Source organism: Lampetra fluviatilis, chromosome 60 (assembly GCF_964198595.1).
Source record: "Lampetra fluviatilis chromosome 60, kcLamFluv1.1, whole genome shotgun sequence".
Taxonomy (NCBI): Eukaryota; Metazoa; Chordata; class Hyperoartia; order Petromyzontiformes; family Petromyzontidae; genus Lampetra; species Lampetra fluviatilis.
In genome coordinates this window covers 556154-581559 of record NC_136334.1, presented here as the reverse complement: position 1 = coordinate 581559, position 25406 = coordinate 556154, and the positions used below count along the sequence as shown (strand labels likewise).

At 51.6% G+C, this 25406-nt stretch overlaps 1 protein-coding gene across 6 annotated transcripts in view; it reads left to right on the top strand.

Annotated features, from left to right (window-relative positions):
* Positions 1–1789: 1789 nt before the first annotated feature.
* LOC144950991 (phospholipid-transporting ATPase IA-like) overlaps positions 1790–25406 on the top strand; it is a 178107-nt gene continuing 154490 nt past the window's right edge. For 2 of the 6 annotated variants that reach the window (XM_078881195.1, XM_078881201.1), the window contains exon 1: positions 20828–20954. The gene's annotated coding sequence lies outside the window, so the exon portion shown is untranslated. Of the gene's footprint in view, positions 1933–2718; positions 2996–18512; positions 18675–20827; positions 20955–25406 lie in introns of those variants that run through there. The other 4 variants (XM_078881197.1, XM_078881196.1, XM_078881198.1 and 1 more) reach the window with 4 other exon arrangements.

The following is a 25406-nucleotide window of genomic DNA, read 5'->3' as shown; positions in this document are numbered from 1 at the left end:
TGGTGAGTGACTTGGGCTGGTGAGTGGTGAGTGTCTAGGGCTGGGCTACGGCTGGGCTGGTGAGTGACTTGGGCTGGGCTGGTGAGTGACTTGGGCTGGGCTGGTGAGTGGTGAGTGACTTGGGCTGGTGAGTGGTGAGTGACTTGGGCTGGGCTGATAAGTGACTTGGGCTGGGCTAGTGAGTGGTGAGTGGCTATGGCTGGGCTGGTGAGTGACTTGGGCTGGGCTGGTGAGTGGCTAGGGCTGGGCTAGTGAGTGGCTAGGGCTGGGCTGGTGAGTGGATAGGGCTGGGCTAGGGCTGGGCTGGTAAGTGGCTAGGGCTGGTGAGTGGCTAGGGCTGGGCTGGTGAGTGGTGAGTGGCTGATCCTCGCCGTTCTGGTGAAATCCGGATTCGCTCTCTTAATTAAATAATCCCAGATTCTGGCTGGGCCGGAAAGACAGGCGGGGGACACTCATCACGTGGAGAGAGACACAGAGACACAGAGAGACACAGTGAGACACACAGACACAGAGAGGCACACAGAGAGACACAGAGACACAGAGAGAGACAGAGACACACACAGAGAGAGACACACAGAGAGAGACAGAGACACAGTGAGACAGAGAGAGAGACAAAGAGACAGAGAGACACAGTGAGAGACACACAGAGACAGATATACAGACACACAGAGAGACACAGAGAGAGACAAAGAGACACACAGTGAGAAGGGCGGACACGATCCGTGCTGCTGTAGCTCAGAGCCGTCGCCATTCTTCCACTCGGGTGGCCCCGTGCTGAGCAACCGCCACACGCACAGCGCCGAGTGCCAGGCTAGGTGCACATTTGATCGGCACTCGCGAGGCGTGGCCCTGCCGGACCACACACAGATACACACACAGACGTGTGTGTATAGTCACACACACACAGAGACACACACACACACAGACAGACACACACACACGTGTGAGTATAGTCAGACACCCATACACACAGACAGACACACACACACGTGTGTGTATAGTCACACACACAGACACACACAGACGTGTGAGTATAGTCACAACACACAGACAGACACACAGACACACACACGTGTGAGTATAGTCACAACACACACACACAGACAGACACACAGACACACACACACGTGTAAGTATAGTCACAACACAGACACACACAGACAGACACACAGACACACACACACGTGTGAGTATAGTCACAACACACACACACAGACAGACACACAGACACACACACGTGTAAGTATAGTCACAACACAGACACACACAGACAGACACACAGACACACACACACGTGTGAGTATAGTCACAACACACACACACAGACAGACACACAGACACACACACACGTGTGAGTATAGTCACAACACAGACACACACACACGTGTGTGTGAGTATAGTCACAGACACGTGTGTGTGTAGTCACACCCACACACAGACACACACACTCACACGTGTGTGTGTGGTCACAACACAGACACACAGACATACACACACAGACACACACACGTGTTTGTATAGTCACACACAGACACACACAGACAGACACACACAGTCACACACAGACATACAGACACACACACACGTGTTTGTATAGTCACACACAGAGACACACACAGTCACACACACACAGACACACACAGACACGTGTGTGAGTAGTCACAACACAGACACACACACAGACACGTGTGAGTGTGTGTAGTCACAAGGTGCTCGCTAACAGCACTTGCCCCTACAGTCTGTTAAGGCTACACGGGGGTCTTTGTGTGGTCTCAACATCCACACTCAGTAGAGGAAGTCGGACACGAGACTGCGCCGGGTTAACCAGCGCCGCGCTCGCTGCTGCTGCTGCTCAACAGCGAGGCGGAGGAGGGAGGCCATGAGGAGGAGGATGAGGGGATAAGAGGAGGAGGAGGAGACGAGGAGGAGGAGGTGAGGCGACGTGGGGGTTGTGTGTGGTGCTGCGTGCTCTGTGTGAACCCACTGCTGGGTGAGGCGTCACTTGGTGAACACAGACCCCTCTGCCTGGCCTGGTGAAGGTGGGAGGAGGTGGAGCCCTCAATGAATGTGCGGTGCTCACACATCGTGTACACGGACACATGTACTGTAGATACAGTATATATACTGTAGATACAGTATATATATATACTGTAGATACAGTATATATACTGTAGATACAGTATATATACACTGTAGATACAGTATATATACTGTAGATACAGTATATATACTGTAGATACAGTATATATACTGTAGATACAGTATATATACTGTAGATACAGTATATATACTGTATACACAGCACTGTGTAGACACAGTACAGTATACATACAGTACACAGTGATGTGTAGATACAGTACAGTGCATACACAGTATACAGTGATGTGTACATACATTACATTATACAGTACAATATATATACAGTATCTACACAGTGCTGTATATCTACAGTATACACAGCGCTGTGTATATACACAGCGCTGTATATATATACAGTATCTACACAGTGCTGTGTATCTATACAACATCTACAGTACACACACAGTGCTGTGTATCTATACAGTATCTATCTACAGTATCTACACAGTGCTGTATATCTACAGTATACACAGTATATATACACAGCGCTGTGTATATCTACAGTATCTACACAGTGCTGTACACAAACACTCTGCCAGGCTCAACTCGGCTTGGGCTTGGCGAGTGTCCACTCGCACGCGGGCCTGGTGGTGGTACAGGCGGGGCGCTGCTGTTGTGGTTGTTGTTGTGGTTGTTGTTGTGGTTGTTGTGGTCAGCTGCTAGACGTCTGTACGTGTTGTTGTTGTCGCTGTTGTCGTAGTTGTTGTGGCTGTTGTAGTTGTCGCTGTTGTTGTTGTGATTTTCTCACGTCGCCCACCCCGAGTCGGCTCCACGGCGCCGCCTCCGTTCGCCGCTCCCGCGGCTGCTGGAGCTGCTGGGCGGTCTCATGGCAACGACTCTCGTCTCGACGTTTCGGGCAAGCAGCCCTTGTCAGTGGCCATGGGAACGTGGAATGGCGCACTGGGTAGCTCTGCGCCTTCGCTTGAGTGTCTGTGTGAGGGGGAGAGACCGAGTTTTGTGTTTATTGTGCACATTACGCCCTCAACACTAAGCGGTGTAACGCGGCCCTGCGGATACAACAGCACGACACGCACAGTGCAGACACGTCAGTAATGTATCATAAACATACACATGTATCATACACATACAGTCGAGTGTGTAGTCTTATATGTGCAGCGTCAAGTGATGGAATCCTACTGCATTACATTATCGCTGTGGATAGTGCACAAACATGCAAACGTTTAACATAAACATCTGTGAGGTTGCGATGCAATCCGCAGATGTCTGCATTGTTCTGTATACAGGACCGTGCACAAGTGTAGCTTCCACAAAGGGCAACACAATACAGTATATATATACAGATTGTAAACTGGTGTAGCTGTGTACGATGTACATTGCGTAATCGAGTTGAAGTGCATCGCTTTGTATGAGCGCAGTCGTGGACACATTCCAGTGCATGGTGGTAACACATCACTCGCTCACTCGCCGTGTAATAGCGCAGTGCTTGTTGTGCCCTCGGTTTCGCGATCTTCCTGCCGTTCTTAACTCGCTAATGTCCAATTAAAACATCTGTCAATGCAGAGTGTTAGTAATATATCGTGTTTAGAGGCTCTACCGTGTAATATAGGCAGCACATGTGTGTATAGAGGTAGAGGACACGATATGCTCATCTCGTAAACTGTTGCGCTGTATATTGTATCAATACTATACTGTATATATACTATACACTATCGCTATACACCGATGCATGTACAATTATGTGAATTTCCGTTGTACTGTACTATGCTCCCATGTCTATGCTCCTCTCCCATTGCCCCAACCCACACTGGCCCAGCTAACTATAGACTCATCAACCCCTGTTCACACGACTTGTGTGTGAACAGGGGTTGTAAATAGGTCACTAAGATCACTGGGAACAGAATAATGAAAGCGAGAGGCCGACAAACTATGGGAACAGAGTTTTAGCAAAGGTCTCTACCACCCACTAGGTACACGACATGCAATGAGTCGGATTTTGGGAAATCTATCAACTATTGCCTATATATTACCCTGGTATGATGCGTTACATTCAAGTGAGCGTGTGTGTTTTGTTTTAACCAGGTGAGAACTCCAGAGACCAGGATGAGTCTCATTGGGATGAATGAGCCGGGGTGTTGGTCTGCTGCCCATTAGTGGGGTGGGCGATGGCCGCTGCTGTGGGATCCCGATGGACTAATGCTGCGGTGTCATTTTAAAATTGGAACCACGACGCTGACACACGACGGCCTTCTCCTGCGAGTTGCGTCACAGGATCTTTAGCGTCCACTGTGAAGCCGGCGGCGTGGTGTATTACGGGGCCCGCACACCCGCATCATTAGCCAGGGCCACTACGGCGCAGTCGCCGAACAACCTGAAACATTATGGAATTGGCGGCTTTGTGTTTTGTAACCGACTTGAGTTGGCTGGCAGCTTGATTTGATGACTTCTGAGAGAAATTGCAGCCACCTTAAATGCGCTTGAGTTAGGCTGGAGTTCGGTTCTGGCTGGCTGTCCGATTTAAATGAGGTCGAACTCATGCCATGGAACTCAAGCTTGTAGTGCGGTTGTGAGAGAGATAAATATCCCGGCGGTGTCTGTTTGGGGGTGCATTTGGCTTCTCTGCTCAATGCTGCACTGGGCCTCGTGTTCCACTTGGGCTGAGCCTCGTGTTCCACTTGGGCTGGGCCCCGTGTTCTACTTGAACTGGGCCTCGTGTTCTACTTGAACTGGGCCCCGTGTTCCACTTGGGCTGGGCCCCGTGTTCTACTTGGGCTGGGCCTCGTGTTCTACTTGGGCTGGGCCCCGTGTTCTACTTGAACTGGGCCTCGTGTTCCACTTGAACTGGGCCCCGTGTTCCACTTGGGCTGGGCCCCGTGTTCTACTTGGGCTGGGCCTCGTGTTCTACTTGGGCTGGGCCTCGTGTTCCACTTGAACTGGGCCCCGTGTTCTACTTGGGCTGGGCCCCGTGTTCTACTTGAACTGGGCCTCGTGTTCTACTTGGGCTGGGCCCCGTGTTCTACTTGGGCTGGGCCCCGTGTTCTACTTGGGCTGGGCCTCGTGTTCTACTTGGGCTGGGCCCCGTGTTCTACTTGAACTGGGCCTCGTGTTCTACTTGGGCTGGGCCCCGTGTGTTACTTGGGCTGGGCCTCGTGTTCTACTTGGGCTGGGCCCCGTGTTCTACTTGGGCTGGGCCCCGTGTTCTACTTGGGCTGGGCCCCGTGTTCTACTTGGGCTGGGCCCCGTGTTCTACTTGGGCTGGGCCCCGTGTTCCACTTGAACTGGGCCCCGTGTTCTACTTGGGCTGGGCCCCGTGTTCCACTTGGGCTGGGCCCCGTGTTCCACTTGGGCTGGGCCCCGTGTTCCACTTGGGCTGGGCCCCGTGTTCTACTTGGGCTGGGCCCCGTGTTCTTCTTGGGCTGGGCCCCGTGTTCTACTTGGGCTGGGCCCCGTGTTCAACTTGGGCTGGGCCTCGTGTTCTACTTGGGCTGGGCCCCGTGTTCTACTTGGGCTGAGCCCCGTGTTCTACTTGGGCTGGGCCCCGTGTTCTACTTGGGCTGGGCCCCATTATTACCATAAACAAATGTGTATTTGAGATGATATTGGTTGAGATAATAAATAGTGGGGTTATTATTAAAAGTGGTGGTTTAGCTCTGGTGAGTGGTTAAGGAAGGGTTGGAATAGTATCGATAGGGGTTGGGGTAGTGATAGGGGTTGGGGTAGTGATAGGGGTAGGCCTGGTTGTAGCTTTGGGACAGGGGGTAGCAGTAGCAGAATGGGCATGGGGAGAAGAGATGGCGGTTGTTTTCATGGAGGGCCGGAAGCTGCAGCTCATGGTGAAGATGAGTATCTGCAACAGGCGTTGAGTGTGCTACCACGGGGCCGTGTCTTGAGATGCGCTTTCTGAAAATGAAGCTGCTAGCGCCAAGCTGTATGCTCCCCACCTTTATCCGCCCGTATTGACCATCGTCGTGAAGTACAGTCAAACGATCGCCGTGACTTGCACGGCGTTGGGGAGGCCCTCATCAAGCAGTGGATTGACAAACGAGGCCGTCCGTAACCGGACCTGCGCCGCAGGTGTAGGTGGCTGGCGTGCGTCCGTCTTACGTGACGTTGAGAGCTAATTGCATGAATTTGTATTTTTTTCAGCGAACAGGTTTGAGTAGTTGTGTTTTTGCGTTTCCATATTCACACCGTACAGTCGTATCGCGCTGCAATATTAATGTCCACGCGAGCCGCGTGGGTCTATAATGTCACCCTCTCGAGTGTCATGCGAGGGGCCGGAGGAGGGGGTGGCGTTGGGTGAGACTACAGCCTGCGAGCTCCTAATCCCACGCTCGGCACAGTTTTGGTTCACACACAGGACCCTGCGTGCACGGCCTCCTGTTCATACGGTGGGGAATTCCCTGGCCTTAGTGCGCCTGATCAGGCGTTTAAGCTTATTTTGATTAACCAGCTGAGAAGGAGGACTCTATCAGCTGCTAAGGGGTCTTCGAGCTAAGCAGCTCTTCGACACAGATGAGCGAACTCGAGAGGCGGGGATAGTCCCATTCACACGAGTGACTTGGATCACCAAAACGACGAAAGCAAAACAAAGAAAATAAAGTACAGCAATGAAGCATTTATGAAGAGCAAAAGCAACTCGTATGGTCGCTTTTTCTCCTCTGATGCCCCCTTTGTCTGGAACTTCCCCCTACCACCCACGCTGTTGAATCTCTGTCCCTGCTGAAGTCCAAACTCAACACATTCCACTCCTCATCCGCCTTTGACTGACTGCCTGCCTCTCTCTCTATAACGCAAATATGTCCGTGGTTTCCATACAATGTCCTGAGATGAGATCGCACTTAGACGTTGCACGAATCCACATGTTATTGCACTGGATTGGCTCATCCAGAGAGACATAAACTCGCATAGGAGACTAAAAAAACTCTTCAACTATTTTTATTTCACCAGGTAAGGCCCCTGAGCTATTTAGCCCTTTTTCAGAAGCAACCTGGCCACAAATGATAGCTCAACGAAGTGGATTATCACGTCGACATGTATAGCAGTCAAATAATCTAAACACGTGATGTTGTTTCTAAATGTGGTGGTAAAAACCAGAGGACCCGGAGAAAAATCCACGCAACCACGGGGAGAACATGCAAATGCTAAACATACAGACGTCAGGGTTAGGATCTAACCCACGGCCTGCTGTATACCAGGTGAGGTAGTTAACATCGCTACCGTCACTCAGAGATCCTGACCCCGTTCAAGCTTGAACTCAAGACCCTCCTCTGCCCCTTTGCCTATCCCCGCGTCGTTGTACAAGATGAACAAGCTGTATAATTCTACATCGCACTGGTTATTTGAGTGCAGGGTACTGCATAACCGGTTGTTTGACTGATCCAGCGCTTTGAGGCAAGGGTTGGTGGATCAGGAGGTAGCAGTGTTGGGTTTTCCCCATGCATTTGTGGTGTCATCTCACATGATGCAAAACATTCCTTAACAAGGATTTGTCAAACATCCTGACAGAACAAAAGGGGGATATGGAATGGCAGTCCAGCGACTGGGGCGTGTGAACTCACGCTTGTGGACTTTTCGCTGTCAGCATTCGTTTGGTATTAAGGGGGATGTTGGCATGGTGTAATCGTTGGCATACGCAATCCAGGACTGGCCGATTCTATCTCCCGGGGCTGCAGTTGAAGCTATTGTGCAATTTTCTTAAATCCCCCATCCCACTGCTGTCCTCACCCAGCAGTATAGATGGGTTGATTGGCAGGACACTGTGTGGTGGGGTAAAGTGTGGGTACGCCAACATTTTCTTTCAACACGTCTGACCAGCATGGAAGAGTAGGCCAAACACCGTTTGGGGCTCTGCATAGGCGAGATGTTAACTACCTTGTCTGTTATACAGGAGGTTGTAGGTTCGATCCCAACCATGACACCTGTATATTTGGAGTTTGCGTGTTCTCCCCGTGGTCGCGTGGATTTTTCTCCAGGTCCCCCGGTTATTAACTGCACATTTAGAATCAACGTGTGTTTAGAATATTTTTCTGCTATCAATTTCCACGTGATAATGAGCTACAATGTTGAGCTAGCATTTGTGGCCAGGTGGCTTCTGAAGAAGAGCTACATAGCTCAGTGGGCCTTCCCTGGTAAAATAAAAAACATAGTTTTAGTTGAGTTTAATTTGGAGGGTATATTTGGAGCTCCGCTGAAAGAGATTCTTCCACCGGCAGTGATTCGAGCGAGGGATTGCGGGGATGCACCTTTGCATTTTTACCTCGAGTGGTTCGTCAGCTCCTCTGGGTGGCCCTACTTCCTCTGACGTTATCATACACTCCTTAAAACAAGTCACTGAAAAAACATTCTGAGTCGGGAAGCTTCTTAGAAAATGCTTTGAGGCTCATGTTAAGCTTTTGCGCAGATAAGTAGGTGACATCAACAAATGGTCACATTTTTTCAGTAGGGCACTTGGAGTATCCTCCACTGAACATTCTGCCCATGTTGCCTTTGGCCTTTTGAATGTGTCCATGGAATCCAAACAAAACACCTCTGGCTTAGGCATTAAAACACACTAGTTATTAAAGCATTTGCCCATTCATTATCAAACAGCGACCTTTCGTCCCCAGTTTTATTTCGACTGTGCCATCAGCAGCAGCATCCAAACGCGCGAGCACAAAGAAGCGTCCGTTCGGAACTGTCGAAGCGCCGCGCAGTGCCCCGTGGTAGCCAGTGGCCTGCAGAAGGAGATATTACGCAACTACACGGAGATCTTTTCAAGTTGCTTCTTATCCACATTCGGGACGCTGCACTTCCCTAGATGCCCATCTACAGAGGTGGTCGTTGCATCACAGCGAAGCAAAAGAGTTCATTCCTCAGCCAGAATTTTACACTGAATTAAGGGGCAAATCGTATTTAACGCGATGGTTTTCTTTCATGCAGTTACTGGTGCTTGGACCAATGATCTCACCGCACTTGAGAATCTTGGTATCATCACGGCCGGCCAAAACCCGAATGTGAACCCAGGGTCGGGGCGGTGACGTGGCCTAGTAAAGGCGCCTTCGTCGCTCGTCACAGAGATTTCTGGTTCGAATCCAGTGGCCATACTGATGGATACTGCGGCGTGTCACCATCGCAAAAACTACGACGCGCCGTCCGCATCACTCGGTCATGAGACTCTCCTGGGTGAACCAGCAGAGCAATAATAATAATAATAATGATTGTGGGGGTTGCAGCCGTGCCAGCTTGGCACTTTGACCCCTGGGGCACCCGGGCACTTGGCCATTGTCATTCTCGCATTAGAAATCAGAACCCATGCGGGCAAACTCTGGGACACGCAGCGTGCCGCGCGTGGTAACGTGATAGCGATGGCGTGCCCGCCCCCTGCGTGTCACTATGCCACTTGGACCGCAGTCGTGGACCCATTTTGCAATCTCTTTTGAAAAGCAGCTTTCTTGAAATGGCGTTTTATAATAATTTTGTTTATATACACGTGCCACTGTCAGGAATGTCTTTTTAAAGTTCCCACACATAAAGAGAAACCAAACTTCTTGTCGTTAACTATGAAACGACAACAAGGCTACGAGTTTGTGCGAGGATCATGTTTGAAAAAAATATTTTAGGAGGAAGTCAAAGAGAATAGCCTTTAGTAATAGAAAGAAGGAAAAGTACAGAGGTCAGCGATGCTGCTGCTGCTGCTAATGCTGCTGTTAGAGGAACCGAATGTAAATGGGCACCGCGCGTGTCACGGGAACAACTGACGAGAGATGAAACAAACTCTGTTAGAGCAGAGGCCGGGAGAAGGGAAGAGAAGTGGGCAGCAGTAGAGTTGGGACGCCAGAATTGCACAGGAGGAGCCTCTGGGGAGGAGAGGAGGTGGAGGAGAATGGGGGGAGGCCCTGACCAGCAGTGTGGAGTTAGCGGCTTGTAACAACAGACTCGCGTAGAGACCCTCATACTCGCTCAGAGATCCACAGACTCACTTAGAGACCCACAGACTCACACAGAGATCCAAAGACTCACACAGAGACCCACAGACTCACTCAGAGACCCACAGACTCACTCAGAGACCCACAGACTCACTCAGACACCCATAGACTCACTCAGAGACCCGCAGACTCAGACACCAATAGACTCACTCAGAGACCCACATACTCACTCAGAGACCCACAGACTCACGTAGAGACCCATAGACTCACTCAGAGACCCACAGACTCACTCAGAGACCCACAGACTTGCGTAGAGACCCACAGACTTGCGTAGAGACCCACAGACTCACTCATAGACCCACAGACTCACTCAGAGACCCACAGACTCGCTCAGAGACCCACAGACTCACGTAGAGACCCACAGACACACACAGAAACCCATAGACTCACTCAGAGACCCACAGACTCACGTAGAGACCCACAGACTCACACAGAGACCCACAGACTCACACAGAGACCCACAGATTCAGAGACCCACAGACTCGCTCATAGACTCACAGACTCACACATAGACCCATAGACTCACACAGAGACCCGCAGACACACACAGAGACCCACAGACTCGCTCAGAGACCCATATACTCACGTAGAGACCCATAGACTCACACAGAGACCCACCCTGTCACACAGAGACCCACATACTCATACAGAGACCCACAGACTCATACAGAGACCCACAGACTCACACAGAGACCCACCCTGTCACACAGACCCACAGACACACACAGAGACCCACCGACTCACGTAGAGACCCATAGACTCACGTAGAGACCCACCGACTCACGTAGAGACCCATAGACTCGCGTAGAGACCCACAGATTCGCTCAGAGACCCACAGACTCACTCAGAGACCCACAGACTCAGACACCTATAGACTCACTCAGAGACCCACAGACTCACTCAGAGACCCACAGACTCGCTCAGAGACCCATAGACTCGCTCAGAGACCCACAGACTCACTCAGAGACCCACAGACTCACTCAAAGACCCACAGACTCACTCAGACACCAATAGACTCACTCAGAGACCCGCAGACTTACTCAGAGACCCACAGACTCACTCAGAGAACCACAGACTCAACTCAGACACCTACAGACTCACTCAGAGACCCACAGACTCACTCAGAGACCCACAGACTCACTCAGAGACCCACAGACTCACTCAGACACCCATAGACTCACTCAGAGACCCGCAGACTCAATCAGAGACCCACAGACTCGCATAGAGTCCTATAGACTGACATAGAGACCTGGCGACTCACTCAGGATAGGAGGGAATCAAAGAGATAATGGGAGAAGTTCAGCATTCACACAGCGGACAGTTAGCGGCTGGCAACGACGACAACAACAACAAACGTGTGACGATGTCTCCCGTGCAGCCGTGAGCACCGCCGATGCTGTTTCCCTCGTTTTTTCCCCTGTCTGTTGCTTTGTGTGATAAATGTTTTATATTTATTAATAGCCGTTAGACACTTTGTGATACGATCTTGCGGGCGACACGCCGAGATGATATTGGCAGCTCATTTGCTTCACATTTATAGCAGCAGACTTTGCCATTAAATACCCCTTTGACATACACTTATATATAAATTCGCCCGGAGAAGTAGTCTTTACTGCCAGAGACTTAAACCCCATTGTATTTTTAGAGCAGGCTTTCAGATTATTAAGTATTTTAGCACGTGTTCGTTCGATAACAGTGATAATGTTCGCTTAATACGGTTATGACCAATCGCCCAGGATGTGCCTGATGTTGGCGTCGTCCCGTAACCCACCACGCGGCGTCCGCCCTGCCCTCGCGTACAGAGGGAGAGGTGACGACCTGGAGGCACGAGACGCAGGAGCCACAGATGAGCGGGAAGGCGGCCACGCGATGAGCCGGCCCTTGCCAAAGCTCTGCCATCCTCTATATATTTGGTTGTTATCGGCCAATTAATGAGTGTTTGGTTTTGGGAGAAAACCGGAGCTTTTGGCCGGCCATCCAACAAAGATGGTCGCTGCATCGAGCGCTTTCTGACGGGCCTCTGAAACGCTCTCCCTTCCGATATTAGGAAGCCACTGGATCGATGCACTTTTAAATAATCCCGATTGAAAACGCATTTATCTTTGTGTTTAGCTTGTTGTCCTTCCCTGCAACCTCTGAGCACGATTGACTAAGTGTGAAAGAAGTTCAGCATACGTACATGGGTGTGCGAGGGTGAAACACTCTATCGCTGTACAAGTCCACATTTTGGCTGTACCACAGTCTGCTGGCGAGCCAGGGACAAGCCGCTGCTCGACGCCTCCGCAGCGTGCAGCGTAGCCACCCGGATGTCCGGTTTCCGATCTCATCGAGAGTCAGAAGTTCTGGGAAACCAAGCCATGGTTGATTGTGGATAGTGCTTGTATGGGCGAACCTCGTGCTCAACATGTTTTGTAGGCTGTGACGGGGCTGTGTCGTGGGCAGTGCAGCAGTTTAACGCTCCCACATCTGTGCTCCACACCTTCATGAACCCTCGTTGGCCACCAAGACCAGACCGAGGGTCAAACAACCCCCAATGTCCCACACGGTGTGATGGGGAGGCCCTCATCCAGCGGTTGTAGATTACATGAGAGGTGCGACTGATTGGTGAGGTGTGTAGGCCTGGCAGTACACAGAGAAGCGAAGAAACTCTCCTGGCGTGGAAATGAATGACACGAATGACTCGTGTACAGTATCGCGCGCTATCCTGTTCATGGTTGGGGCCGTGACGTAGGCCAGCAGTAAGCGCGGTCGCCGCTTTTTGCACGGGTTCACGGTTCGACCCCAGTGGCCGCCCTGGTTAATACTGCGGGTGGATTAAACTGCTTCACGCTGGATGTTAACGATCCCGCATCGTCATTCACAAGATTACATGTGTGTATTGAACTTCTTTCTAACCGTACCTAGCCAACCGTGCTAATCTGTGGGTTGCTGTGGGTCTCTGTGGGTCTGGGTGTCTGTGGGTCTCTGTGTACGTATGTGTTTTGAAGTTCTTTCGCTCCGCACGTAACCAACCGTGCCAAGCGGAGATGCGGGGGAAGGACAACAAACTGAGCACAAAAAGTAGTTGGCGTGCCGGCGTCATGGTGCAGAATTGTCGAGTTTGCAGAATGATACCGCCAATGACTCCGCTGTGATCACAGCAACCATCGCCAGGCAGCTGTGCAGACCCGACAGGACCCTCGTGAAAAGGAGTCCTGAGACTCTAATAGGTAAACAAGCATGAGAATGATGATAGTCATCATCATCATCATCGTTTGGAGTGTCTATGCCAGGCGAGCGTAGCCACTGTTGCGTTGCCTGCAGCGGTCTTCTGTCCACGTGGCATTTGAAAGGCAACGGACCGAGGTTATAATTGTGGGCGTTGTGTTTGACAGCCGTTCATTGCTGAACAGGGTCTCCAGATTGATTCCATTTGTACCTCATGCTTGCATGGGCAGTCGCATAGAGACCCATAGACTACAGCAGACTCATATAGATCCATAAACTAACATAGACACCCATAGACTATCGTAGACTCGTGCAGACTCGTGCAGAAACATATAGACTCACACACAGACCCACAGACTCACATAGAGACCCATAGACTCACACACAGACCCATAGACTCACATAGAAACCTATAGACTAACATCGAGACCCATAGACTCACATAGAGACCCATAGACTCACACACAGACTCATAGACTCACATAGAGACCCATAGACTAACATCGAGACCCATAGACTCACATAGAGACCCATAGACTCACATAGAGACCCATAAACTAGCGTAGACTAATGCAGACTAATAGAGACGACAGACTTGCAGAGCCCCATAGACTCGCATAGAGCCCAATAGACTCACAGAGACCTATAAACTCACACAGAGACCCATAGATTCACAGAGACCTATAAACTCACACAGAGGACCATAGACTCACACAGAAACCCATAGATTCACAGAGACTTATAAACTCACACAGAGGCCCATAGACTCACACAGAAACCTATAGACTCACATAGAGACCCATCGACTCGCACATAGACCCATATATTCACATAAAACCCCGTGATATCCAATGCGGTGTGAGTGACATTGCAGTTAAAAAAATGTAAAATCGACTGCGTCTTTTGTGGTCGATTACCCGAGCCCATGCAACAACGGTGTCCCTTCACCCCCACCCCCTGCCCGAAGCAGGCAGGAGACCCCCGACAGCCCAGAAGTTACGATGCAGAAATGGTCACCAAGTCTCGCTCATCGCCTCCCGTGCAGTGGCACGTGCGGCGACTATTTCTGTGCTCGTCGATGAGCCCATGAATCAAAGGGATTACACCGCGTCTCCCCCTGCCCTCGCTAGGTTGGTTATACTTCCCCTCCGCCGTCATCACCCACCCCCCCCCCGTTTACATTTTCATCTCTCCCCCTCTCCCGCCTTGATGGTCTCACTCAGTTGGGGCAGCGGGGCCCCCCCTTCCCGCCCCCCTTCCTACCCCCCTTCCTACCCCCCACCTCCTGTGTGCAGCTCCGTTGCGTCGGCATGGCTCTCAGCGACTGTTCACCCGTGGACTTAAGCGTTGATAATGAATCACTTAATTAATCAAATAGCCAAGCACGAGACCTTCATCTGAGAGTGTTTCCCGATGGCCGTGTCCAGGGTTCGAACTCGCTAACCCTTAAGAGCGCCGAGTGCTGCTACTCTATGAGCCGGCCGGTAATCGCGGCCCCGTCTGTGTGCGCGTCTAGCTGCCCCGAGTCCTACCGCACGACACCGCTAAATGTGCAGCAGTAGTTGCAGTAGTAGCAGCGGCAGTAGTGGCAGCAGCAGTAGTAGTAGCAGTGGCAGCAGTAGTAGCAGCGGCAGCAGCAGTAGTAGTAGCAGTGGCAGCAGCAGCAGCAGTAGTAGTAGCAGTGGCAGCGGCAGCAATAGCAGCAGTAGCGGCAGCAGTAGTCGTAGCGGTAGCAGCAGTAGTAGCAGCAGCAGTAGCGGTAGCAGCAGTAGTAGCAGTGGCAGCAGCAGCGGCAGCAGCAGCAGTAGTCGTATCAGCGATGGCGGCAGCAGTGACGGCGGCAGCAGCAACAACATCAGTAGTCGCAGCAGGAGCGTGCGGTGTACAGATGGACACGGATGGCCTTTTCTTTTAGTTTCCGGATTGCTCCATGCCACCTTTTGGTCTGCCTTGACAGGAGGACCTCTACACGGTGGAGCCTCGCTCCCTTTCTGCCGCTCATCCCCCCCACCCCTTTCACATCTCTGAACGAGTGGTGTAAATTCCATATTCCTATGGCAGAGATGAGACGACCCATAGGACAACCACTGTTGACATCCCCACAAAGCGGTAAATATTGTATCGACCCTGGAGGGATGACGGACCGAGTAAACCCCCAAGCAGGGTTTTGAACTCGTGACCTTGCGCTTGCGAGCCGCTCACTCGACCGCTGGACTTGCCGTCTCTAAACTATAAACAATGTTTTATTCTGCCAGGTAAGGCCCACTGAACTTTGTATCTCTTTTTCAGAACCGACCTGGCAATCACAATGATAGAAGAAGTGACTATCATCACGTGGTAATTTATAGCAGCCAAATACTCTTAAACACGGAGAGAAATCCACGTCGTCGTCGTCGTCGTCGTCGTCGTACTTCCATACCTCTTCGCTCCTCCTCCCTACCCTTGTCAGCCCGCGCCGACCGGCGTGGTGGTGAAATCTAGATTTAAAATTTTGTTTTACCCACTTCAGCAATTGTTTCTTGCTGTGGTTGTCCCACCTGATGACGGGCACTTGTGTTGCACCCGAAACGTCGTGATTTTATTAATTTAGTTTTATACCTACCTGACTTTACCGATGGTGGCGAAGTTCGGTCAAACGACCCTTGCGACCCCCCCTCCACCAGCGGATTGACTCGAGGCGTCGTGTGCATTACGCCATCGCGCCAGATGCCACCGTACGGTGCAACTCGGTGCGCGCAGGGGCGCGTTGTGCCGGCACGTTGTGCGTCCTCACGTGCTGCATGAGATCCGCTTACTGCGTACGCCATTCCGTGTGCTAAAGTTCAAACGGCCCTCACGACCCACGCGGCCCTCACGACCCACGTGGCCCTCACGACCCACGTGGCCCTCACGACCCACGTGGCCCTCACGACCCTCGTGGCCCTCACGGCCCACGTGGCCCTCACGGCCCTCGTGGCCCTCACGACCCTCGTGGCCCTCATGACCCACGTGGCCTTCACGGCCCATGCGGCCTTCACGACCCTTGTGGCCCTCACGACCCACGCGGCCCTCACGACCCACGTGGCCCTCACGACCCACGTGGCCCTCACGACCCTCGTGGCGTGGAGAGGCCCTCGGGCAGCAGCGGTGGGCGGCTGTCAGAAGGGCAGCAGCAGCGCCAGAGTGATGCAGCGCGTGGTGAGCAGCGTGGTGAGCAGCGTGGTGCGGAGCGTGGTGAGGAGTGGAGCGTGGTGAGCATTGTGCGGAGCGTGGTGCGGAGCGTGGTGAGGAATGTGGTGAGCAGCGTGGTGAGGAGCGTGGTGAGGAGCGTGGAGCGTGGTGAGGAGCGTGGTGAGGAGCGTGGTGAGTAGCGTGGTGAGTGTGGAGCGTGGTGAGGAGCGTGGAGCGTGGTGAGGAGTGTGGTGTGGAGCGTGGTGAGCAGCGTGGTGAGAAGCGTGGTGCGGAGCGTGGTGAGGAGCGTGGTGAGGAGTGATGAACGTGGTGAGAAGCGTGGTGAGGAGCGTGGTGAGGAGTGGTGAGGAGTGGTGAGCAGCGTGGTGAGGAGTGGTGAGCGTGGTGAGGAGCGTGGTGAGGAGTGGTGCGGAGCGTGGTGGTGGTGTGTCTCTCGCCCGTTGCCGTGGGCGACCCGAGCGACTCATCGGCAATGCGCAGAGGCCGAGCACGCCACGGACAGGGAGCGCGCGGCGATCGTCGGGTCGCACGTCGGGTCGAGCGTCGTGGCATCTGCTTGTTCCGCTCTCGCTCGGCGCTTTGAGGTTTCGGAAGACGAGAAAATCGATTGTTTGTTTCCGATTGATCCGAATGTTTATGACATCACAGTATGTGATGTCGCCCTCCCACCCCCTCCCCCCCTTGTCAGGTCAACGATAATAGAGAGAATGAAAATAGCTGCAAAGTGTCCTACATAAGAGGGTTTTCTATTCAGTGCGTATGCTCTGCCACGTGGTTCAGCAAATCAGACATTCGTGAAAAATATGGAACAAAAAATTGAAAAGTTGCGGAAAGAAGCGCTTGGGGAGATGCACCTTGGGAATGACACGAAGAGACGGGAGGGGGGACGCGTGGATGGGAGAACATTGGCGCACGCACGTGATGGCGATCGCCACGTGACGACTGACGGAAGAGCGGAGGGAGGCCGCTGTGTTCTGCGAGTGGTTGTTGTTCCAGAGAGTGGAGCAAGCGCCAATTCTGAAGCAACGCAATGTAGGGGACCAATGGTCACGGCGATGAGCTATCTGCTATGTTTGTGATCATTTACCTAGGTCACAAAAGCCCCATGGCCAAATTTGTTGGTGGATGTCAAAGTTTGATAATTCAGGTCGGTGATGCAAGGCAGTTTTATTAATCATCTTGGTTTCATCGAATTTTTTTTTTACTTTGTCCTTGTGAAGACAGGCTGCATTACTGACTTGTACTTTATGTGGAATTGGCCAAGCATTCTGAGCAGGATGCTCCTTATAAGAAGGCTCGAGACTCCGTTGAGGCTCTCTTTGGCACTGCTGTTTAGCGAGGTGATGATGGCGGTGCATGCCTAAAATCTGGCACTGTGGAGATCGGGGGGGGAGGGGGGGCAGCGGTTGCTGGATCACACAAACAGTTGCGGAACTCTCTTCCTCCCGTGGGCGTCGAGGAAGAGACCACGTACCCTGGCTTGCCAGGAGAAGGCGGCACAGAAAATGAGGACCAATATCATCCGCCGCATCCCTGCGGGGATAGAGTGTTGCCATCTCGCATGTGTGGGTTTTCTCCGAGTTCTTAGCTTTCCTCCCACATAAACACTCGTTGATCGTCCAGTAATACCACCATGCTATTTAGAGGACCGCAGAGCTTGGGGCAGGGGGGGATGGGCGCCAGCTCACCACACGGCTCCTGCCGCTGCCCTCCAGCTTGCGCGTGATTCCCCTCTGCTGGCGCCGCTGGGTGGTTCTGAGCCTCGACGAGAGCCAGGGAACCCGGTGAGGAGGCGGCGTTGGTGGTGACGGCGTGACGACGAGGTAGTGGAGGTGATCGTCACCGTCGTCACCGTGCACAACGAGTTCTGTTGCCTTTGCGGTGGGCTATGCCAGACCCCGCGTTACCGAGCAAAGACGCCCTGGGGGAACAACGAATTTGTTGTGAACAAAATACTCCTGGGAAAGGTCCACTGCAAGAAGGCTCGGAGTCTGCTGTAGACTTAACATTCTGTGTTATTGTGCTGTTGTGTTCCGTGGTATATGTTATTGTTTTAGTATCTTTATTATGCCTCTTGGTTGAGGGGGCAGTGCAGCAAAGTCCTTTGTTGAACCATCCCACGACGATGCTGCCTCTTGTCTTCACCAGACCAGCACGTGGAAGTAAGGTCAAAATAACCACAGCAACCTGCAGGGCATGGGGAGGCCATCATCCAACAGTTGATTGGCAAAGGTGTGTAAACACATGTACATTTACCTAAGATAAGCTATCAGTTGGTTTGGTCTGTCTAACCAGATAGCTACATACCATGTGTCTTTAAATAAACAGCATGTTGGTTTGCATGCTTTGCCATAAGTACGTGTGGTTAATGGAGACGTCATGTCTTGCAAAAGGTGTCTCTTTGGTGTTTGAACATCATAGCACCTCCTGTTTTATTGCCAGAAATGCAAAACATTCTTATTTTAAAATCAACAGTTGGTCTTGTTTGCTGGTTGCCTGTGCGTCTGTCGATTGTGTGGGCTAGGCCTATACACATTCAGTCCACCAGCATTTGGATGGAATGTCTTGATCTTGGTGGCAATTCGATTCAAGAATCTATTCTGTTCAAGTCGTTAGTTTGTCAGTCCGCTTGCCATGGTGAGGGACGCAGCGGCAGCCGCGTGTTGAGTAGGGCGGTCCAGACCTCCCTTTCTCTGGCGACATACTCCAGCACTACATTACTATACACTACTACACTGCTGTACACTATACACTACTACGCTATACACTACACTATACACTACTATACATTACTACACTACTATACACTATTTACTACTACGCTATACACTATACTATACACTACAATACACTACTATACACTACTATACACTACTGCACTGCTATACACTATACACTACTACGCTATACACTACGCTATACACTACTATACACTACTAAACTACTATACATTATTCACTACTACGCTATACACTACACTATACATTACTATACACTACGCTATATACTACACTTTACACTACTATACACTACTACACTGCTATACACTATACACTACTACGCTATACACTATGCTATACACTACACTATACACTACTATACACTATTCACTACTACGCTATACACTACACTATACACTACTATACACTACACTATACACTACACTATACACTACTATACACTACACTATACACTACTACGCTATACACTACATGATACACCACTATACACTCCTACACCACTATACACTACGATACACTATACACTACTATACACAACTACACTACTACGCTATACACTACTATACACTACTATACACTATAGACTACACTATACACTACTATACACTCCTACACTACGATACACTATACAACACTATACGCTACTATACACTACTACACTGCACATTATATTACTAAGCACTACACTACTGTACAATACTATAAACAGGCTCTAGCTCTTCCTGGGGAATTCCCAGGCGTTCCCAGGCCAGCCGAGTGACATAGTCCCGCCAGCGTGTCCTGGGCCGGCCCCGGGGTCTTCACCTGAAGCTGTTTAATGCTTTACAAAAAGGGTTGAACGCGTTTATGCGTTAGCTCTGTCCATCTGTATCGCGGTGTCACGATAACGCTCAAAAAGATGATCCAATACAACCAAAGGCTGAGTATAAAGTCGTGTTGCTATTTGGAAACTTATTTGATAAAAAAAACCGGGCCAAATTAATCTGTAGCTGTCAAAAAAGTTGGTGTAAAAATCCGAAGCGTTCAATGGCTGAGCCGTTTCGGCCAAGGCAATGACTTCCCACGCCGTGTGTGCGCCTCTCGTCCCAACGACGTGACAACATCGAGCGACGTCGCACGTCGAGTGCTGCGTGACGGCATGGCGTCATCTCGGAAGGAATCCTTATTGTCCCTGATTACTTCCGCACACTGAACATTTGTTAGAGAATCCATGTGAACGGGCGATTGTTCTTGTGGATATCGTGGCGTGTCATGGCCTTCGGTGAGTCATGTGGCCACCTGTAGTTTGAGCTGGTGGTTAGAAAAGGTGGCCCCAGTGAACCAGAGGTCAGAGCACGGAGCCGGCACGGCTGAATAACCTGGGTTTGAATCCAGGTTTAGCCGCCTGTGGTTGAACCCGGGAATTCAAGTGTCACGAGTTTAGAGTCTCAGCTGGGTCACCAATGCCTGCACAACCAAGAAGTGCCCCCCTCCCGTTGAGTTGGGGTCATTTCTCCATCGATGCCACCGTCCACGGGGAGTCTCCTCTATTCCCTACTTTCGGACAAATTCCCGGAAACGCGTGCGGCGGGAGGAGGCTCTTGGAGGCGGGTGCCGATTGCCCGCCCATGCTGCCTCCGCCACCCGTCCGTCTCCCCACACTCCCTCTCTCCGCACTCCCTCTCTCGGTTGTCTGCGGCATGAGCGAGTGCGAGCGGGTGCGCGCTAAAGCCTCCGGAGCCGGTCGTAGTTTTTAAATCGGACAGAGCACAGGACTGCCGTGCCACTGCAGGTATCTCCCTCTCTCAGCTTTCCTGTTCCCACACTCTTTTCACTGTAAGAATTCTTATTTTTGTCTTCACATCATCTTTTGCTATTCTATTGCGCGTGACAGCCAGTGTGTCTCGGGGCTAAATGTCTTACCTGGTAAAATAAAAATAGTTTTGTTTATAGTTTAAATGTCAGTGCCAAAGTCTGCTCGCCACGACAGGAGGGCTTCAGGAGAGAGAGAGAGATTGCCTAGTTTTGCTGTTCCTCTGTTGAAGGAGTGCCGACTGACTGGTTTACTGGGTGGTCCACGGTTTGGGTTGCATGGCCAACAGTCGCTCTGCCCTATCTTGTGTCCATTAACCTTCCATTCGTGAAGGAGGTGCGCCCACGAGCCTGGTGATGTTGTTCTGATGCGGTTGATGTTGGGTGGGAGACCGGGAATGTGTTCTGGCGGTAGCTCCGCCCGTTGAGTTTTTTCACATCGCCTTGAAAGCAACTGATGTGGCTATCTAGGCGAAATGGACCTCGTTCATCCGAATCAACATCGCTTGGCTAAATTCTAGCTGTGAGAAAAAAACTAATCTTATTGCCAAACGAATTATTGGTAGCGTTGTGCCTGCCCCCTTGTGTGCAGATTCAAAAGGCCGCTTTCAAATAAATTTTGGTCCAACGTGAGCTCCGAGAGATGTCCTTCTGCAGGCCGGTTCTTGACACAGCGGGTGATATCGCGCTGCTCGGCAAGAGTTCCCCGTCCCTTGGCACAGTGCCGGGAGCACAACATCACTATCACAAACATCATCATCATCACCAGCATCAACATCATTATCATCATCATTATCATCGCTAGCATCAGCATCATTAACATCATCATCAACATCTTGATCATCATCATAAACAACATCATCATCACCAGCATCATAATCAACATCATCACCAGCATCAACATTACCAATATCACCAGCAGCAGCAGTAGCCGTGATCTATCCACTGTTGAGTGAAGCGCGTTAAAAGAGAGGCAGCGTGGTGTCTGTAAAAGGCAGTACAGCAAGTGGGCTCCTGCCAGGCTGCGTGCTACCCCCTCGGTAGGCATGGGAGTTCTCCGCTTGCCCCACACTGCTCCCCACCCCCTCCAGTGGGGCCTTGCCGTGGCGTGGAGACCTCTGTGAGGCCCTCCCACCTCGGAGAGAGTGAAGCGTCGCACCTCACCCATCTCCCTGTGCCCCGTGGGGAAGGGGAGAGTCAAGCGTCGCACCTCGCCCATCTCCCTGTGCCCCGTGGGGAAGGGGAGAGTGAAGCGTCGCACCTCGCCCACCTCCCGGCCTCTCTGTGCCCCGTGGAGAAGGGCCGTTACCCAAAACATTCTCATCTGATATGATTAGTTTCTTGTTCGGACCACGGTGTTATCGACGAACGCGTTTCGCGGCACTGCCATTCTGTTCTTGTTGCCATCGTCAGTGCTAAAGGGGGCGCACCGCGCTCATCATCCGGCAGTCTGAGTTCGATTACCCGCTCGTGGCTAACATCGGTGGCGACCAATGTCAGAGCTCGTCCGGTGACATTCACCAATCGGCACAGACCGGCGTGGCCGAAGATGTGGTCAGAAAACTGCCGAACACCAACTTGCTGTTCCTCCAGAAGGGGAGCAATTAAGAGCTGTGAGTGATTGCTTCATTGCTGTGGGTGTTTGACAGCGTGGGCGACAACATACATCGACGGGGCGGGGGCGATAAAGAACAAAGGAATGAGGAAACAAAAACAAAGATCCCCGTGTAGCCTTAACAGACTGTTGGGGCAATCTGTTAGCGAGCAGCACTTAAGAACGGCACAGCACACGGGGGGGCGGGGTGGCCAGCGCCATGCCCGGTAGACTTTGTCTCCCTCTCGTGTGTGTGTGCGTTCACTCTCTCGTGTGTGTGTGTGTACCACTGTGTAGGTGCGCTCACTCTCTCGTGTGTGTGCGCTCACTCTCGTGTGTGTGTACCACTGTGTGTGTGTGTACCACTGTGTGTGTGTGCGCTCACTCTCGTGTGTGTGCGCTCACTCTCGTGTGTGTGTGTACCACTCTGTGTGCGCTCACTCTCGTGTGTGTGCGCTCACTCTCGTGTGTGTGTGTACCACTCTGTGTGCGCTCACTCTCCCGTGTGTGTGTGTGTGCTCCTACGAGAGTCAGCGCTCACTCTCCCGTGTGCGCTTGCGGGCACTGGAATTGAAATGTGAGATGGGGAAACCGGCGGTGAATGTTTAATGTGAACACGCGTGTTGACACACGTGTTGTCACGCCTCTCAGGTGACAATGCTGAAAACCTTGTTCACTTGCCGCCCTCCGTCAGTTGTTGTTGCTTCTGTTGCTGCTGCACACGTGTGTGTATGCACACGCGTGTACACACGTGTGTACAAGTACAGCTGCTCTTGTTGATATAATACCACATTGTGATTATCGCAGAACAAAAACAAAACGACAAATTCAAAAACTTTCATTTTGGAAGACAAACTTAGTAAGTTGTGCAATTATAATCTCAACAGTGAGTCAAAGACAAAGATCCCTCGTTTAGCCTTTAGCAGGCTGTTGGGGCAAGTGCCTTTAGCGACCACCTCTGTAGGCTGGCACAGCACACGAGAGGGATCGGGTGGCCAACACCATGCCCGGCCGCTTTTGTCTCCCCCGGTGCTGATGGCGATGTTTACTACACACCGCAGCACCAGCTACTCATTTAAGACTGAGTAAACCTAGGGGATGCTCAAGGCCGGTTCAGATAAGCATTACCACTGTTGGTCACGAGCGGGATTCAATCTCGGGTCGCTGGGTGCGTAGTGGAGTGCGGCTAACCACTGCGCCGCCAACAACACCGGCAGTCGGCGGGCGGCATGCCACTCGCCGCATCCTCTAGATGGGTCCACTGCTGGATGAGAGGGCCTTGCCTGCGCGTTCCAGGTCATGGGGACTATTTGACTTCCGTCGCGCTGGTCAGCGCAGCAGGGCTGTGAAGGTGGCGTGGTCGGATACAACAATGGATTTTACCGCCTAACCCCAATGCTGCTCAACGCATAGACCCACAAACCACCTACGACAGATTATGAATTCACAGTGGTCACCCATTTGAGCACTTAGCTTCTGAGATCTGTTGAGATCAGGTGCATCCCAGGTGATTTGGTCATAGGCTTGCGTCTCTATTTTAGCAGAATCGGTCACATGGTTTAAGTCGGTCCTTAAAATTAATGTGGGATATTAATTGTGATACGGCATACACATTTTCAATAGAGCAAAATTTGAATATAGTTCAGGAAAATTACATTTAGGTGGTTGGATAAGCTCAGAGGTCAGAGCGCTTGAGCTGTCAGCTGCCAGTGAGTGAACCGGGTTCTCAGGTGTCGTGAGCCGATGGCCTCAGCCTGGTCACCAGTGACTTACCTAGAGACCCAGAGACTGAGTTGTGATCAAACTCGATGCTGAAGTGCCTGCTCACACACGACTGCACACGAAAACAAACGTCCGCATTACGTTTGACTCAGCATGCAATGTGGCTGAATTCCAGCTTTGGGAGTTAAAATATCGAGTTGGCTGTCACGTGACGGGCATTGCTCTTGTGCAGAGTGTGTGGGAAAGTCCTGCCCGACTGCGGATAAGAGGTCACTTGAAAGAATCTCGACGGTGGCTCCGTGATATCCACCTCCGTGGGCCGTGCTGTAACTCGAAGGGGATCGCACTGCTCTGCGACGGATCCGATGCAGAATCAGAAGCTTGATTCATCCTGGAGCAATCCGATGAGCTCTGAAGCTTTTTCACAGATGTCCAGTCGGGGCACGGGGTCAGAAAGTTACAGCAACAAACGATACAATAATCAATTGAAATGCAAAGTATAGGAAAGTTTAGCAAACCGCTATGATTAAATAGATGAAGAATATAAGTTCAAATTGTATGAGTACACTACTAATTCCAAAGCTTGGGCAAGGCAGAAAAATAACGGAAAGAACAGTCCCAGACCACATTAAGACCACACACTACAGCCCCAACAACCACTCAGTGGCAGTGACGTCACCACGGCGCTTGTGCCAGGCTATGTGCACGTTCAGGTCAGGTGAAGTGTCGAACGCCCGCTGGCAGGAGGTCACGGGACAGACCAAAGTGCCATGGGTTGACTGAGATGACTGGCCGATGCTCCAAGTGTGACCCCTATTGTGCCAACTTGCTATGTTTTGGACACCCGGTGCTTTACGCGTTGTTGTGAGCGTCGCTCCTCTGCCCTTCGTTGTTGTTGGAGGGCGACTGCCTCCAACTGCCCATTAGCAGTGTCCTTCACGAGCCTCCTCCACAGAGGCCGATCTTGACACCGCTGGTAGCAGTCATCGGCAAGTCCACTCAGCTCCACGTCCTCCTGTACCACGTCACTCCATCTCTCATCCAGCCTGTGCCGTGCCCGTTTAATCTCCTCAGTCTGGCTGAACAATAGTTGTTTAGGCATGCGGTGGCTGGGCA